This window comes from Notechis scutatus, chromosome 2, assembly GCF_049901735.1.
Source record: "Notechis scutatus isolate UNSWTSFEM ecotype Mainland chromosome 2, rNotScu1.2, whole genome shotgun sequence".
Classification (NCBI taxonomy): Eukaryota; Metazoa; Chordata; class Lepidosauria; order Squamata; family Elapidae; genus Notechis; species Notechis scutatus.
In genome coordinates, this window is record NC_142010.1 from 1951644 (window position 1) to 1971019 (window position 19376).

Genomic DNA, 19376 nt, shown 5'->3' on the forward strand with positions numbered 1-19376 from the left:
GACTGCCTAATGGTTCTGAGGCACCCATTTCCTTTTTCTCCAGAACGTTATCTCCAGCTAAGCTCAACTACAGTCAAATTGACAAAGAGGCTTAGGATGCAGTTGCTTCAGTCAAGAAGTTCCATTTCAACACCATTTTGAGTTAGTTACAGATCATAAGTCTCTTTTGGGTCTTCTGTCAGGCAACAGACAAATGCCTCAGTTTTTGTCTCCAAGAATGACCAGGTGGACATTATTTCTGGCCGCATATTCCTGTTCATCGAGCAGGCAAAAGCCTCAGTCATGTTGATGCCCTTAGTCGCTGCCCCCTGCCTGTTCCAGTTGAGGATCCTGCACCAACCAATGCTGTGTTCCTAATCAATGACCTCAAGCTTCCCATCACCATCTCTGATATTGCTGCCCACTCTGCCAAGGACAAGGTAATTTCCCAAGACCTTGACTGGGTGGGAAGGGGGTGGCCTATACTCCCTTATTCTTCCAAATTCGTGCCTTTCAAAATTCGCCAGCAAGAATTGTCTTCTTTGCAAGGCTGCTTTATTTGGGGACCAGGGTAGTGCAGACCTTCCCAGTGGCAGACCTCAGCTGTAGAAGTCCTTCATGAGGGTCACCCTGGCATTGTCAGGATGAAGGCTCTAGCTCGCAGTTACGTATGGTAGCCGGGCATGGATGCTCAGATTACTAGCTGGGTGAATGCTTGTCAGCCATGCCAGGCCACCAGACCTTCTCCACCAGCATCCTCTCCAGGAACATGGGAAGATTCAGGGGGCCCCTTGTCCAGGGTGCATATTGATCTGGCTGGCCCTTTTCATGGGTGAACATTCTTAGTGATGGTTGATTCTTTTTCTAAATGGGTAGAGCTGACTTTAATGACCTCCACAACTTCAGAAGCTGTCATTAAGGCCCTGATGAGAATATTCACCACCCATGGCCTCATTGACACCATTGTGTCTGATAACGGTCCCCAGTTTACTTCCTGTGAATTTGAGGTTTTCCTCAAGGAATCAGACATGCCCTAACAGCTCCTTTTCACCCTGCCAGTAATGGTCTGGCTGAAAGGGCAGTCAGATCTGCTAAGGATGTCCTGGAGATGCTTGGGCCCATAGATTGGCACTCCAGACTTGCTAAGTACCTGCTAACCCAGCATACGACTCCCTGTGCCACAACAAATAGGTCTCCAGCTGAACTCCTCATGGGTCGCCATCTGAGGACTGCTCTAGACAGACTCCATCCAAATTACACCCCAGTCACACCCCTGGGATCAAATAGCCAGACTAGGAAGTTTGCTGAGAATGACCAGGTCTATGCTAGGAACTATGCGGGTCACCCTTTGTGGATGCCGGGGTGGATTGTGGCAGTAACCGGTCCTAAGTCTTACAAGGTCCAATTGCAAGACGGTCGCATTTGACGCCACCATGTCGACCAACTTGGGTACGTCTACAGGTGGCCCTCTGGACGTTCTTGCTGCAGCGAGACCACCAGCACCCAAGGAAGCTCACCATGAAAATGAAAGCGATGTGAGCCTACCTAAATAGTCATCGGTTCTGCACCTGGGGCTGCCTGAAGCCGAGGTGCCCACTTCTTCATCACCAGAAGCTGCTCGCCAAGCGGAGGAGTCCCATCCAGCAGCAGCTCTGTCAGAGCTGAGAAGATGTGGTCACCTGCGCAAGTGCCCGAGTTACCTGAAGGACTACGCATGCTCCATTCGGGGAGAAAGGAGTGTTGCATTCTGAAAAGATTGAGCTGAAGTCTTCACTCTTGTCCGTGCTTCCAGCGGGAACATGGACCGTTCCTATTGGCTGATACAGTTTGACAGCTGACTATAAAAGGGAGTTGTCAAATGGCATCAGCTGTTGCCCGCCAGCTGGCTGCCTTGTTAGCACGGAAGTCGCGGCAACCCTTTACTGTTTCAATAAAGATAAAGCTGAAGTTTGCTCTACGTTCGCCTCTGTTATTCCGCCACTCCACTACAGTTATGGTTGAAGCTGAAGTATTCATTGACAGGTAGGACAATGCAATGTATGATTTTATATACTATACTTAGTTCGGACAGAACGTGGCATAGTTCTAGGTTTTCTAGGTCTAGAATTTCAAGTCTGGTGGCATAAGGTATTCTGCAACGAGTAGAGGAGTGGAGAACTCTTCTTGTGAAATATTTCTGGACTTTCTCAACTGTGTTAATATAAAGTACGTAATGTGGGTTCCAGACTGATGAGTTGTATTCGAGAATTGTCTAGCAAATGTTTTGTATGCTCTAGTTATTAGTGTAATATTACTAGAGAAAAAGCTACGTAAGATTAGGTTAACAACTCTTAATGCCTTTTTGGCTATGTAGTTACAGTGGGCTCTAGCACTTAAATTATTAGAGATGAATACTCCAAGATCCTTGACAGAGTTTGGATCATCAACAAGGTCTTGACTATTCAGACTATTTTATTTTCTGATTTTTTTTTTGCCAATATGTAAGACAGAGCATTTATTTCTTGAGATTTGAAGTTGCCATTTGTTTGACCATTCTGATACATAGTCAAGGTCTTTTTGAAGGGTAGCAGTATTGTCTGTGGTATTGAATAGCTTTATATCATCAGCGAAGAGAATGCAGTTGTTCTTAATATGATCACAGAGGTCATTTATGTAGAGTATGAAGAAAACTGCCTTCGGAGGCACCACTCTTGACAGGTACAGAATTTGATAGGATGCTCCCAATTTTGACCATTTGTTGTCTATTTGACAGGAATGTGTCTATCCAGTTATGCAGGTGTCCAGAGATACTATAAGATTTTAGTTTTAGGAGTAGTTTGTGGTGTACCACTGAATCAAAGGCTTTACAAAAGTCTATGTAGATTGCATCTATTGCTTTGCCCTGATTGAGTTGTGTAGTCCATATGTTTTTTCAGTGCAAGAATTGCAGATTACAGATCCTTCTACACCCCTTCCAGAGTTTCAGTACCTTTTTTATATTGTGTTGAAGAGCAGAACTGGGTGCAGTATTCTAAACATGGTCTTACTAAGGCTTTGGAAAGCAATATTAGAACCTCTTGTGATCTTGATTCTATCCATCTGTTAATGCAGCCTAGGATTGCATTGGCATTTCTATCTGCTGCCACACATCGTTGGTTCATATTTAAGTGATTGTCCACTAGGACTCCAAGATCCTTCTCACAATTACTGGCATTAAGCCAAGTTTCACATAGTCTGTAATGTGCACTTTTGGTTTTTCTTGCCTCGGTGGAAATCCTTACTTTTATCTATGCTGAATTTTATTTTGTTAGGTAGGGGCCCATATCCAATTTGCAAAGATCTTTTTGGATATTCAGCTTGTCTTCTGGGATGTTGCCTATTCCTGCCAGCTTAGTGTTGCCTGCAAATTTGATTATTTGAAGAGGTTGAATTATTCATAGTACCTCCAATCCAGAATAAGAGCAAGAAAAACATTGAATAAAGGCTCAAATTGAAATATTCTTTCTATGTTTCTCCAGCTCCATAGGTTCCTGAGGAACTTCCAACATCACAATATTTCCAGAGATGGGATTTCTTTTGATGAAAATGGAGTTCCTGTTGGTGATTTTGATATCATGCACTGGACATCAGTTCGGAACAAATCAGATGCGGGGGTGAAAATTGGGAGTGTAGAAAGCCAATCCTCTTCAGAAGTCAAGATTTCTGTCAATCAAAGTGCCATCCAATGGCCAACTTTATTTAACAAAGTAGTTGAGGCTGCTTGGATTTTGCTCTTCTATTTATCTCCATATATGTAAATTTTATGCTCAGAAATAATTCTTATGGAGGCCAATTGAGATAACTTCCAAGTAAGAGAACTTAAAGCCTCATTAATTTATTAGATATATTTTACTTTAGAGGTCTTACAATAATCTGTCACACACTGGAACCTGCTGCATTGTATTGCAGAATTTGCAATTTACATTATTAAACTGGAATATGTTGCCATAATTTATAGTAAAGATGGAGAAAGAATATATACAAGTTGTGGCATTCTCATACATGCTCTAAAGAGAAACACCTTTTGCAATGGAACTTCTTTCCTTTGGAAAGAAGAATAAGGCAACGAATTCTGTTTTGGAATGTATAATGGAGATTGATAGAGGAAAGAGAATGACTCTTCATTTGACCCTTGCAAGTAGAATAATTAAAGGTCATGCCACTACTTGACAGATTGTGCTCAATGTGCTCCTGACTTTTGGAAGCCAGTTGATTTCAGTAAACTCTATAATTCATACTAATCTTGTGGTTTATGTTGAAAACTAAAGGTTCCTCTTGCGCATACGTGCTAGTCGCTTCTGGATCTAGGAGGCAGTGTTCATCTCCATTTCAAAGCTGAAGAGCCAGCACTATCAGAAGACGTCTCCATGGCCATGTGGCTGGCATGAATAAATGCTGAAGGTGCAAAGAATGCTGGCACCTTCCCACCAAAGTGGTCCTTATTTTTCCACTTGCATTTTTAATGCTTCTCTTTCGAACCACTTGGTTGGCAGAAGCTGGGACATGTAATGGGAGCTCACTCCATTAGTGGTGCTAGGGATTCAAACTGCCCAATGGCCAACCTTTCTGATCGACAAGCTCACCATCTTAGCTACTGACCCACCACGCCTCTTTATATATTGCCTCTAATTTATATATTGCCCTAGATAAATCTTTTTGGTTTATGTTTAGATGGTGCCTTATTCAAGATGTACAGAAAGTTGCTCCCAGGTTATGCCAAGCTTATGAGAGAGGAGCCCCAGTTTGCTGCTACGAATGTTCTCTGTGTATGGAAGGAACATTCTCTGGGCAAGAAGGTACAGTTGGTGGCTTCAAAAACAACAAGGATACAATCAAAATTCTCTATTGCTTTTTGGGGGTATTTGATCAAGAAGCAAGAAAAAACATTACACATCTTGAAGGCATCCACAAACATTTCAATGATTGAGCCCTATTGCCCAATTTTGTACTATGATGCAAGCATTAAAATAATCTATTGAGGTGTTATTTCTTGCTTCATTTTGGGAAAGAGGACAAGTTTTGAGAGCTGATAGCAGCCTCAATTACTTTGTTAAATAAAGTTGGCCATTGGATGGCACTTTGATTGACAGAAATCTTGACTTCTGAGGAGGCTTGTCTTTGTACACTCCCAATTTTCACCCCCACATTTGATTTGTTCCAAACCGATGTCCAGTGCAGGATATCAAAGTCACCAACAGGAACACCATTTTCATCAAAAGAAATTCCATCTCTGGAAATATTGTGATATTGGAAGTTCCTCAGGAACCTATGAAGCTGCAGAAACATAGAAAAAAATATTAAAATTTGAGCCTTTATTCAATGTTTTTCTTGCTCTTATTTTGGATTGAATGGACTCTGAATAATTCAACCTCTTGAAATCATCACTACAGTCTGAAAGAGATTTCATGGGAAGCTTCTTTCAGTCATTCTCCAGGAATTTATAGCTCTTTGTTCAATATTGATCTCACTATCTTGAAAACATGGAAGAGATAACACCACCATCAGGGGGCTTTGTAACTGGCTAGCAAACTATATTCAACATGTAATCCTCTGGGGAACCCCATTCACATGGAGGGAAGTAAGCAATGAGGTATCGCAAGCTTCCATTTTAGGCCCAGCACTCTTCACTCATCCTCCCTTCAGCCATCAGTGGGAATGTCCTTGGTTCCCAAGGGAAAGTATTTTGTTTGATCATTTTCACTATGGGGAAAGATCCTATGAACTTTGGTCCCATGAACATTTAGAGTCGGTTTAATGTCAGTGTCAGGATTCCAGAAGTTACCCCCATTTAAATCATGAGTCTCGAGCCAAACGTCCAAAGCGTAAAAAAAGATTGATTGGGAGTTAACCTGTCCGGCACTGCCTGGGTGTCGGAGAAAGTATTTTATTTTGGCTACAAAACCCCAGTTATCTCTATTTCCCCTCCCTATCCCTCAACTCTAGTGTGGCAACCCTGAAGCATCAAAATGGCCTCAGAAAGGTCAGCTTCAGGGTTGACACTCACTCTCAAATACCACTAACTGGGCAACTGCTCTTTGGAATATCTCACCCCTTTTGACATCTAATTTAATACTGGAGAATTGGAAGGGGAGAATCAATGGAACCTCAAAGGAGAAGACTTACCTGCCATGGCTGTACAATCTGGGGTGGTTGATGGAATCCAACTTGCATTTTCCTCTTACTCCGTTGGGAGGAAGAGGCTGCATTGAGGACCCAGGCCACAATTTGAATTATTTGGGAAATACTGGAAGAATCCTGAGACAGGATTCTTGCAATCACATCATGGGGTGGGAATTCCCAATTCTCTTTTTCTCTGCATTTTTTCCAAACTTTCTTCGATAACAGAGGACTTGAATAGGAACATTGGAATGCTTCCTTTCCATATAATGCAACCATAGATATATGAGATTTAAAGTCATAATACTTAGTTCTTCTTTTTCTCTGGATGAGGAAGGAAAACAAAGCATGTCTATTTTGGAGATCAACCCAGAGATCAAAAGCACTTACACTTAAAGCTGTCAAAGTTGTGGCAATCCACACCCTTCCCACCAGGGACGTATTAGTCCTATCGAATATTTGTATTATTGCTGCTAACATTCCTGAGGCCTGATCATCCAGTTGGCATACTATAATTTTTATTTGACTCTCGATAAGAGAACGAAACATTTTCCTTTTTTCTTGCATGAGAGGTTCTCCAGCACTTGTCTGCATATTTGCTTCTGGGACAGTTCCTGAGTGGACAATGCAAATCCCATTTTTTAGAGCGAGAACTTCCAAGTGTCTTTTGAATTTTTCTCCTCTTTCGTTATCCTGAGAAAGGAGGCCAATCCACGTCCTTTGGAACTGCAGGAGCAGCTGGACAATCGGTGAGTAAGGAGGTTCTTGGTTTGGGGTCATCCAATATGAAAAAGGGAAACTATGATTTTGCTCAGCCATCTGGTTGATGACACTGTAGTTGATCTAAGATGAAAGAGAAGTTATTGGCAGTTTGTGACAGTTTTAATGATGAAAGTCAGATGGTAATCTAAGGGCCTGAGAGATGTTTCAAATGATAACTGCATGGATTTTGTTAGTTCTCTTGATATTCTGTCTTGTATGCTCACTTTGAAACCAGGTGTTACTCGTAGCCAGGTATCACTCCTGGCTTGCTCTCTAGTAAGAGCAAAAAAGAGGTGGGGGGAGATCTGAGAGAGCAGTTCGTTGCTATGATCAGAAGCACATTCCATGTATACCTTTCTCCAGATTGTGTCTCAAGTTACCAAGCCCAACCAGAGAGGCATGTTTACCACAGCCCAGCAAAAGTGCTTCATTGGAGAATGTGATTTAAAACACACCCTGGGAGGAGGAGGGAAACAGGGTCATAGTGAACTGTAAATTAAGTGGGGAAGAGCCAAAGTAACAACATGTTGCTCCTAATAAATAATTGGATTTCTTTTGAAACTTGGCTTGAGGCTTATGAATTAATTAGAGCATTTGTCAGAACCCTGACACCAGGGAGCTCTGAATTATCTGTGGGTAATTATCTGATCACATTATAACTCTATGGATCATCCACCCACTCAGTCAATTAGTCACTCAGACTAGAGCTGGAAAGTCTTTCAGTCCATCCACCTGCTCAAGCAGGAGACCCTAATCTAGGGTTGTCAAACTTAAGGCCCGGGGGTCGGATCTGGCCTGTTTGATGCTTCGATCTGGCCCACGGGGCCATGCTGGAAATAGCAAAGGACTGGCCCAAAGTGCCTCTGCCAGTGAAAATGTAGCTAGAGAGGGCTGTGAATGGCTCTCCTGAGCACCATATTGGCAGGAGGATGTCCCATTCGAAAACGGAGCTCTGTTTTTGTTGGCAGAGCATTTGGGCCATCACAGGTGCCCCCTGACACAAGTGACATCATGCAGGCCATGCCCACCTTGGCCATGCCTCACCCTGAGGTAAAGAACAACCCTGATGCGGGCCTCAATGAAATCGAGTAACAGCCCTGCCCTAGTCCAACCCCCTGCTCAAACAGGAGACCCAATACTATTTCAGATAAATGACTGTCCAGTCTCTTTAAAACCCCAGTGATGAAGCACCCAAAATGTCTGAAGGCAAAGCTGTTCCAGTGGTTAATTGTCCTCACTGTCAGGAAGCTTCTCCTTAATTCCATGTTGTTTCCCTCCTTTATTAGTTTCCATCCATTGTTTCTTGTCCTGCCTTCTGGTGCTTTGGAAAAATAGAATTGACCTCCTCCTCTTTGTGGCAGCCTCTCAAATACTGGAAAACTGCTATACACACGTGGAATATCTTTTTAAAATGACAAACATATTAATTTATCATAGATTATTACTGTTTATTTGATGGTTTCATACATTGGGCTTGAAATTTAGTTTGTTATATCTCCCCCGCCCCAGCAATTGTTTAATATTGGTATATTATTTCATTGTCTTCATTCATATCTTGTGGAGGCAAGTTGTTCCGCTGATTAATTGTTCTAACTGTCAGGAAATTTCTCCTTAGTTCTAAGTTGCTTCTCTCCTTGATTGGATTCCCCCCATTGCTTCTTGTCCTGCCCTCAGGTGCTTTGGAGAATACCTTGACTCGCTCTTCTTTGTGGCAGCCCCTGAGATATTGGAACACTGCTGTCATGTCTCCCCTAAGAAAATGTTTTTCTTAGATTTCACATTCTTATAGCTTCATCACCATTTGAATAAAACACTTCAGCTTCTCTTCCAGTGGGCCAGTCTCTTTTGGAGCTCTGGAGCTCTTCAAAAATATAAGCAACCCATGGACAATGGGATGTAGGAAGGAAGTGAATCCAGGAGGCTAACAAAGCAGACCCAGTGCCTATGGAGACCCAGAGCAGGATGTGGGGAGGAAGGATCTATGGGAGCCCCAAGGGATTGTAAGTGAGCATGAGATATCAGGGGAAACTTTGGGTGGCCTCTTCCAACTCTAGGCTCTACATGGCCTTTCCCACCCTGAGATCCCTGAGATCCCTTATTAGCATTTAGCAACCTGTGCATTCAATTAACAAATGCATTGGGCCAATCAGGGAGGGATTATGTTTATTTAATGTGATTCAATTAAATGGATCCTCAAGTTACATATAAACACACACACACACACACACACACACACACAATGCATAGGCATATATACAGACACACAAACCCATATACAATGAATATACACATATATGTGTGTGTGTGTATGTAGCATATACATACATGTGTGTGTGTGCATATGTGTATAATACATACATTGTGTGCATGTGTGTGTGCATGTATGTGTGTATACACACACACATACATGGGGACGCGGTGGCTCAATGGCAAAGATGCTGTGCTTGTCAATCAGAAAGGTTGGTAGTTTGGCCATTCAAATCCCTAGCACCTCATAACTTAGTGAGCTACTTGTCCCAGCTTCTGCTAACCTAGGAGTTGAAAAGCATGTAAAAATGCAAGTAGAAAAATATGGACCACTTTGGTGGGAAGGTAACAGCGTTCCGTGCACCTTCAGAATATAGTCTTGCTGGCCATATGACCACGGAGACGTCTTCGGACAGCGCTGGCTCTTCAGCTTTGTAGCGGAGATGACCAATGCCCCTTAGAGCTGGACACGACTAGCACGTATGTACGAGGGGAACCTTTACCTTTACCTGATATACATATGTACACACACACACACACACACTTTGTGAATTAAAAATTCTTTCAGCTCTTCTAATATTTATTCTCTGACTTTCAATTTATTTGGAGAAATATATACAAGTGCTGCCTTCTAGGCAAATCTGAACAATTTACAACATAGAATTAATTTCATTTGGCTTTATACCTGTGGAATTTTATAGATGCTCAAGACATTGGAAATATGATCAAAGAGTTCAGAATCCATCTCTTCAAGCATCGCTAGCAGGTTCTTTTGTCTTCCACATCTGTAGTTTGGGACATTCTCCTGTCCCCTAGACAGTACATCCAGCACAGCCTCATATGTCATTCTTGCACTGAAAAAGTTCTGATAGATATTGTAGCCCAGCGTGATGTTGGGTAAGAGCCTTGAATTCTGGTTGACTTCATGAACAGCCAACAAGTAGGGCAGAAGGTAGTAGAAGGTGTTCTCACTGCAACATAAGAAATTTCATCATCTTTTTTTTTGCTCTATATTAATGATTTATGTGATCAACTTAAAAGCAATTGTGTTCTTTTTGCCAATGACATAAAATTATTCTATTCTACAGATAATAGGCTTCCGGTTTTGCGCGGCTTCGGTAGCGGCAGGAATTCGCGCCTCTGCAATCCCTGCCGCGTTCGCTGCCAAGGTGCCCCCGATCTAAATAGGTCTGGGGGCTATGGCTGCCTTGTAGAGGCAGCCGAAGAGAGAGGGGATCCGTACAGAGGTTTGGGGTTAACGCAGACCCCCTTTCCAGCCGGAATAACCCCTTTTTCCTGAGGTGGTGGAGCGGCGGTCAGTAATGGCCGCCTCAAAGAAGCCAGCAGCCGGGTAAGATTTGTGCTGGAGGAAGAGGGAAGAGCTGTGGAAGTTGCTTCTGACTGGGATAAAGTTAAGAGAGAGAGTTCCTGTAACCTCAAAGGCTGCTAAGGATACTTTGTTTCTAGAAAGAGATACAAGCGCGCAACATTTCAAAAGAGTAAGTTTTTTTTTTTTTTTTGCCTTTCACTCTCCTCCCTAACGTGACAGCAGTGGAACCATAAGAGAAATCCGGGAATCTGTTCTGGAGGTAAATGAATATTGAAGGAGCAAGGATTTCTGAATATTCAAAGGGGTGGGGGGGAAGAAGAAGAATTTTTTTTGGCTGTGAGTGGGAAGGGAGAGGAAAAAAAAAATTGGAGCAACCTGAAAATAAGGAGAAGACTGCCTAAAACTTTAAAGAGCTAATTTTAAAGAGCTATTAAACAGCAATAAGATTTCCTAAAGATATATTTTAAAGAGAACTTTGTGATCAAACTTTATCCCAAAAAGAGAAAGTGGAAAAAGAGAAAGTATTAAAAAGAATCAGCTGATTGGACTGTTTGATGACTTTGAATTTTATGAGAATTATCTCAGACTAAAAGCACTCGGGTGGTTGTTTTGGAAAAAAAAATTCTCTCTACAATGGCATCAGTTGTGGATGAACTAGAACTTATACATCAAAAATATGAAAGAGAAAAGCAAGAAGGGAAAGATGTCTTTGGCACTCTTTTTCAGTTTATAGAAATGGCGGTCTGTGCTTATGTAAAATCGTATGAGCAGGATAAAGAAGAAGCCATTTTTGAAGAACATGTGACTTTGGTTGGGGAAGAAAAGAAGGAGGAGAAAAAGGAGAAGAAGACTTTAAGACCTGGGAAAACAATCCAAAAAGAGAAGAATAAGGTGAAAAGAGGATATCGTTTTAGGAAACAACAGAAAGAGGGAAAACAGGATAAAAGGGAGGTGGAGAGACAAGGGGGTAAAGAGGATAAGGAGGAGAAGAAGCAAGGGAGAAAGGAAGGGATGAGAAGCTTTAATGATGGGGAGAAAAATGCAAAAAAACAAAAGTTTTTTAGAGATAATGGATAGATTTTATTGGAAAAGGGATTCTAGAAGGGTACATAAGATTGCATTTTTATATTTGTATTTAGAAATAATTATAGAAGACTGGAAATAATATGCAATTTAAAATGTGATAAATATTTAGTATAATTTAGTGAAATTTTTGTTAAGAGAGGGGAGTACTTTAATGAAATAATGATTTAAGATCGGTGATGTGGGGGGGGAATGATTTTGGAAAGTATAAGAAGTGTTCCCATAAAGGTATGATAATTAATTGAAATGTGTAAAATGTCTAAAGATATAAATGATTGATAACACCAATGATTAGGCTATGTTATAATAGTGAAACTATTCGTGAAATGAGAGGTTTGAAGAAGGAGAGGGAACATGTAATGTAATAATGATTTATAATATGTGATGTGGGGGTGGAATTAATATGGCAAATAGGTGCTCCCATAGAAATATGTGACCTAATTGATAAGAAATGTGCTAGATGTTTAAGATATGAATAAATATTAATATTAATGAATAGATTTGTATTGGTTTTGATGATATTGTATAATGTCAGAATGTACCAGACAGAATCCCAACGTAAGTTATGTACTTTAAATCAAGTATTATAAATATAGGGGAAAGAGATATAGGCGTCATACTCCAATCAGTGTACAGGAGAAGGTTTTTCTTTTTTTTCTTTTAAGAAGAAAGATAAATGGATAGTTGGAAATAGAACAGACAAAGAATAAATATTATGATTTGAATTGAGAGGAGATAAATAAAATAAAATTGAGAAAATTTAAAAGAAAGGAGAAGCTATATAGAAAAATGAAAATGTAATAAGACATGGAATGGTATGTAAAATGAATATGAATTTGAATGTGTGTCTGTACCAAGAGTTTTGACCCGGGATTAAGCAACTTTCAGAAAAGAGATCTTTTATGTTTTTATGTCTTGAATTTTTGTATGTTTTGTATGTCTTTAAAAATTAATAAAAAATTGTTCAAAAAAAAAAAGAAATTTCATCTTTTTTTTTGCTCTATATTAATGATTTATGTGATCAACTTAAAAGCAATTGTGTTCTTTTTGCCAATGACATAAATTATTCTATTCTACAGATAATTCTGTTGTTTTGCAAAGTGATCACGACTATGTGTCTGAATGGTCATCTATTTGGCAACTTCAAATTTCAATTAATAAATGCTCTGTGTTACATATTAGTAAACATAATCTGAATGTCAAGTATAAGCTAGGTGGCATTGATCTAGCAAATGACCCTCACTTTGTCAAGGACCTAGGTGTACTTATCTCTGACAATTTATGCTCCAATGGTCACTGTAACAGTGTTGCTAAAAAAGCATTAAGAGTTGTAAACTTAATTTTGCAAAGCTTTTTTCTCTGGAAACATTGTATTGGTAATTGGAGCTTATAAAACTTATGCTAGACCAGTTTTAGGGTATTGTTCAACTGTTTGGAACCACCACCATATATCTGACATCAGTACAATTGAGCAGGTTTAGAAGTACTTCATGAGAAAAGTCTTGCACTCTTCTGTACACAATAGAATTCCTTAGGCTCGAAATTTTCAGTTTGGATAACTTAGAACTGAGTCGCTTGCAGTGGGACCTAAGTATTGCATCCAAAAATGATACGTAGTCATGTTTTACCTGTAAATGATGTTTTTTGTTTTAATCGCAATAATAGGCGCATGAACAACCACTTTAAACTCAATGTAAATATTTCTAAACTTGACTGTACAAATGTATGATTCCTGTAATAGGGTTGTCAAAGTCTGGAATGCCCTACCTGATTCGACTTCTGTGGACCTAATGTCATATTTAAGTTGTCAGTAGAGGGGGGCATGCATAAGTGCACCAAATGTCCCTGTCAGTGTATTTTTTTATTCTCTTATTCTTGTTCTTGTTTTTGTTTGAGAAATTCCAATAAATAAATAAATCTTCAGTTTGGACTTTCATGAAAGCATGTCATATTTACTGTAGCTTTATATCTATATAGTGCAATGCCAAAAAGATAATCAGATATTCATTATTCAATTAAACTATTCCATTTATTTGGACTTCGCAGGTGATAAGACATTTTTTAAATTTCTATCAGAAATTCACACCACTAGGAGCTTCTTGCCAAAAGAAATATCAGAGAGAGATAGCAAGCTTATTATGTCAGGATCAAAGGAATCCTATCAAAATCACCAAAACTGATTCTGCCTATAAATTTCTACAAATTATAACTTGGGAAGGAAAAATGAGGAAAATTATTCTTATAGTTCAGTCGCCAGGTGAGGAAAACAGTTACAATAGTAATAATTGTTAGGGATAACATTGTTTACCCTAACTGGTTTGGGTAAAAATAATAAATATGGTATCATGGTTTGTTGGTTAAAGTGTGTGTAACTTTAACAGCAAGAATGTAATTAAGGGTGTGGTTGTAAAAGCACTATATAAGAAGCGAGGCAATTGCAGCTCGCTCTCTCTGGCTTGAAGATCCCTAATTACTGGAAGGATTGATGACTGCGTTCTTGCTGGAACGGGGAGAGAGAAAGGAGTGTTGATATTTCTCAACGGAGAGAAGATAAAGATTGGACTGATTTATTGTAAGTGAACTGACATTGGCTATTCAACACGGACTTTGCAAATAGAGTATCCCCGACAAGACTTGACTGAAATTGATATATGACTAATGGACCGTTATTTTGACTATGCTATAATTCTTAAATGGAATAAACAATATTTTTGATAGCACAAGCGTATCTGTATTTTTACTGTGTGTTAACTAAAAAAACTTATCTCACACATTTACCTGTCTTCCTATCTGACTTCGCTGCACGTTCTGTTTAGTTTGTTTTCCTTAACACCCGTTGGGGAATCCAGGCTTAACAATAATAACTTTTTAGTCAAAAAGAAAGTGTGAAGGTTTCTTACTATTGTAACTGCATCAAACTGCTTAGAATAAACTCTTTCAATACCAAAGTGTTTATTTTATTGACTTACCTATTTACAAAGCTAATATATCACTCATATCAATTCACAACAATCCATAAAATGTAATTAAAATCATACCCTTACCCCCAGGCACCAGACTACATATGCTCACAGCTTGCAACCCCTATTCCTAGCCCAATGCTTGGGGGGAAATCTGTATCTTCCCACTCCTCCAGAATGTTAATAAGGGATGCTACCAAGTGTATATTGTGTATGTTGTGGTTATATTGTCTGATTTCTACCTGTTATTCCACCCTGGACATGACTAACAGCTAGATTCAAATGTTTGATTAGACCTTTTTTTAGACCTAGAGATTTGCTGCAGAATATTCATGGCTTTAGAGTTATTTTCCTATATTCTACACTTAACTCCAGTTAATTTGACTCCTCTGTGACTAAACATTAACTTATCACATAAAGTCTCTCCCCTCCTTAAATTTGGTTTTTAAAGGTATCCCTTTTATTTAAATCAAAAGGAACAGGAAAACCACAAAAATGTTAATGGGTAGAAAGAAAGAGTGGGGTGGGTGGTAGGAATTGTAGAGTAAATGTAAGGAAGGGGAAGAAACAGTGGGGAGAAAATACAAGAGATCTCACTCTGTTCTAAGGTATTCATTCAATCACTTTCTTGGGGGTTACTGCTTCACTATTGTTAATAAATAAATACAATAAATATGAATAAATAAGTTGCTGACTCCACAGTCCCAAGGCAATAATTTTGAAAGCAGGCAGAACCCATCCAGGCAAGATTCATCATGGGACAGAGTTGGCAATGCCCAGTGTTGCTCAGTGTTGAAGCTGACACTTGTGGAAGAACTTAAAAGGAACTTTGCAAACTCAGGTTTTTCAAAATCATCAAGTTCCCCAGGAGCCTTTACTCTAAACCAAGGGTCTTCAAATTTGGCAAGTTTAAGATTTGTGGACTTCCAGAATTCCTGAGCTAACATGACTGGAGGACGAATTCTGGGAATTGAAGTCCACAAGTCTTAAAGCTGTCACGTTTGAAGACCCCTGCTCTAAAGGAAATTGGGATGAGCAATAAGGACTTGCTTTTCTCTCAAGGTGAGGAATAGGAGAAATGAAATCATTCCTAGAAAAAATATTGGAGCACGTAAAATCAATCACCAGAATCCTGGACATGCTGACAATTACCTTTCTCCTGTCTTGGAGAAAGAAAATTGGTACAATCGAGCTAAGACTCCAGACATTATTCCAGTAATCCAGTAGTCTCCTGGTTTGTAGTAATGGAACCATTCCTTTTCTTCCATTATCACCTCAAATGGACATTTCATCAGCATACTGGCGCAGGGAATTTGAGACAGAAGCTGAAGCAGAAAAAGCTGTACATGCAGCAGCAGTAACATTTGACATATTGTGCAAGAGATCCTTCCTACAGTTCTTTCTTCAGCACAGAGTTAAATCTCAGAGATCACAGAAGACCACAATTACAGTGAGGAAGGGCAGTTTGCCCCCAAATTTGGAAGTTTTATCTTCCAACTTTTAGACTGCTATAGTATTTGTCCAGCTTTACTCCAACCTCTGCCCTCCTCACTGAAGGAGGCTGTTACAAAGCAGATTATCAGGTGCTGTCTATCCCATTGGTTGTCACATTGATTGGCAACTAATTGTGGTGGTGGAAATCCCAAAGGAGAATAAATAATCATGATTTTTAACACGTGAAAGGGAATTGGGAATGAACGTTGCCACAAAAATGGGCAGTTGGAGAAAAGAGTTTTGTTTGACTCAGGAGAATAATCCCAATTTGTGAATCAAGAAAGGAACAATTCAGGGAAATTTGATTGTTTTTTAGTCTGCAAACTTATTCTTGAGATTCTAAAGCTTAAAATGTGAAAAAAAACCTTCAATGTTCTTGAACTAGGTGATGGGCCAGTATCAGTGGTGGGATTCAATTTTTTTTACTACTGGTTCTGTGGCCGTGGCTTGGTGGGCCTGGCAGGGGAAGGATACTGTAAAATCTCCAGTCAGAGGTGGGATTTTCCAGTTTTCCGAATTACTCAAAATTTCCGCTACCGGTTCTCCAGAACTGGTCAGAATCTGCTGAATACCACCTCTGGCCATTATATTTCTTTCTCATTATGTCTGATGTGGATGAGACCATCTTTCTCAATGAAGGTTATATACTCCAGAATGGTTAATTCCAGATCATGATATATCGAGCAACCTATTGGAGGCCCCTGTTAAATGTCTTGTATCTTTCAAAATGTGGATGACTATCAGTCTTCATGGTTACAAAGAAGTTCTAGTCAGAATTCCCTGGTGCATTAATCAGAAAAATAGCTTGTTACTGACTTCTTCATGATGTGGTGATATTTTCTGTTTCTTAGATAGGGAACTAAGATATGGTGCTATATCAGTACAATACCAACAATAGCTGAAGGTGAATGGCTAAACAGCATGAGCTGAGCCATGGCCAATGCTATATGATGTGCAGGTATGAGTCCTACTGGTAAGTGTGCATCTGAGACCTCTCTCCATTGTATCCTCTAAAATCATTTAATGGAGTATAAATTAATTAGTTACATATATTGCCTGGACAGTCAATTGCTTCAAGGGAGAACATTAACCTGAAGCTCAGATTCCAAAGGTGTACACTCAAGGGTGGGATTCTACCGGTTCAGACTGGTTTGGGTGAACTGCTAGTTCCGATGATCATTTGACCCCCACCCACCCACCCCTGCCTGTGCTTTATTTCCTTGTTTTTGAGCACAGCTGATTCGTGTGGCAGAGTGATTTGCTGTGCATCAGCTGTTTTACTCACCAGGGCTGCAGAAGAGGTATGTATTATAGCTAAAAATTGTCTTTTGTATGAGTGCAAAGTGTGCATTTTGAGCATGCGCAGTCACCAAACCGGTTGTTACACTAGTTGAATTGAGCCATCACGTAGATTCCAAAGTATGGACTCCAAAGATATGGGACAGCTGTCAGAATGCACTGCTGAGCTCTGTGCTATGAGGCTTCCACACAGGTTTGAAGACAAGTGTCACCAAAAACTGATAGAAAACCCCAAGTGGCATGACAAAATCATACCCACAGTTATTACTACAATGGACTTTCAGTCTCATATTGTATTAGACTCTGTATTTTGGAAGGCCACCATCATCATTACAGTCTTGGTCAGCAAGGAAGACACGGCAACTGAAAAAAACACTAAAAATGGTTTGTTGAAGGAGACAGATCATTTCCATGGGGTGACTAATAAACAGAAGGTAGGTCAAGAAAGAAAGCAAGAGTGAAACCAGGAGGATGTAGGTGAGTTTCTGATTGTTGGCTTTATCTACAGAAGTTTCTTGGTATTTAATGAAGATTCCCAGAATAAAGGCAGTAGTTATGGTAATGGATAAAGCAATGACAAAGAGAGTCAGGATGATACCCAGAATTTCGTTATAAGATAAGAAAATTATAATTTTAGGGACACATATCAGCATTCCAACGAAATTCTCCATCCCAAATTCAGCACTCTGAGACAAATTCCATCCAAGTAAGAATTTATTAGAGAAGTCATAAGCAAAGCGAATAGGACAGATGGTAGGGATGTTTCCAAATTAATCCCACTGCATTTTACTTCAAGCAGCTTCACTATGGAATATAAGATTCACAGATCTTGTACATACATACATACATACATACATACATACTTCATATACCTTGGAACCAAAAGTATGTGACTCTTGCAAAGGAATCGCAGGATTTTCCTGATGTGTTGTGAGGCAATCTTTTGATGGACATGATGCATATGGAACACCACCAAGTGAATAGAATAGAATAGAATAGAATAGAATAGAATAGAATAGAATAGAATAGAATAGAATAGAATAGAACAGAACAGAATAGAACAGAACAGAACAGAATAGCAGAGTTTGAAGGGACCTTTGAGGTCTTGTAGCCCAACCCTCTGTTTAGGTAGGAAACCATATACCATTTCATTCTTGTTGAGTTAATTCCTGTTGAGTGCTGGGCTCTGGACTCTTTGATTTGGTAAAGGATTGGAGGGAGGAAATGTTTCTCACCTTTGCAGATAACCTAGAAGTGGCTAGGGTAGGTTTGACACTACAGTGAAAAAATCAAAATCCAAACAATCTAGAATCCTGATTTAGCCTAATGAGTAAAACTGGTCAGTATGTGAATAAAAATATATTGCAATTGCATTTGGGAAGGCTTTGCTTTTCCAGTGCTTTCTGAATGAAAGAGACATAGTGCAGGAAGGCAGAAGTAATTGCATTCAGAGACCATTACAAGACAAGGTTAAATACAAATGTAGACCAGACTTATATGAAGATAGCTTCCATAATCTGTGGCTGGCATGACTGAAAGACTGAGATGACAAAAAGACAACAAAAGAAACATGCAAAAAACAAATTTATATATTTATAGCTTTTAGAATAGAAATAGGTACAAAAGACACACACAATCATGACCAACCCAAGGGGTATTCATCTGATTCTGACAAATGAAGAGCCAGCTCTATCAGAAGATGCTTTGAGTATGTGGCAGAGAACATGACTACCACCACAGATGGATGGTTTTACATTGTATCCTTTCCCACTAAACTGGCACCTATTTATATACTTGCATTTACATGCTTTTGAATTGCTAAGTTGGCAGGACACACCACTGCACACACTATATGTATATGGAAATAGAGATGGATATAGAGATGGATAAAAAACAGGAACCAATTTTAATACTCATAAGCACGCCTTCATTGTCACATCAGGTGTCTACATGATTACCCCCCCAAAATCATTCAGAGTTGTACACATTTTTCTTTTGATTGAAGACTGTCAAAAATAACAATTAGTCTCATTATTTGGTTCAGAGAAAATGGTTAAAGTTGCTTCAATGTTCATGTTGATATTTAA

At 39.7% G+C, this 19376-nt stretch overlaps 1 protein-coding gene across 1 annotated transcript in view; it reads left to right on the forward strand.

Annotated features, from left to right (window-relative positions):
• The window catches only part of LOC113426308 (uncharacterized), a 532245-nt gene that overhangs the window by 257020 nt on the left and 255849 nt on the right, over positions 1-19376 (forward strand). The gene's annotated exons all lie outside the window — the stretch shown is intronic.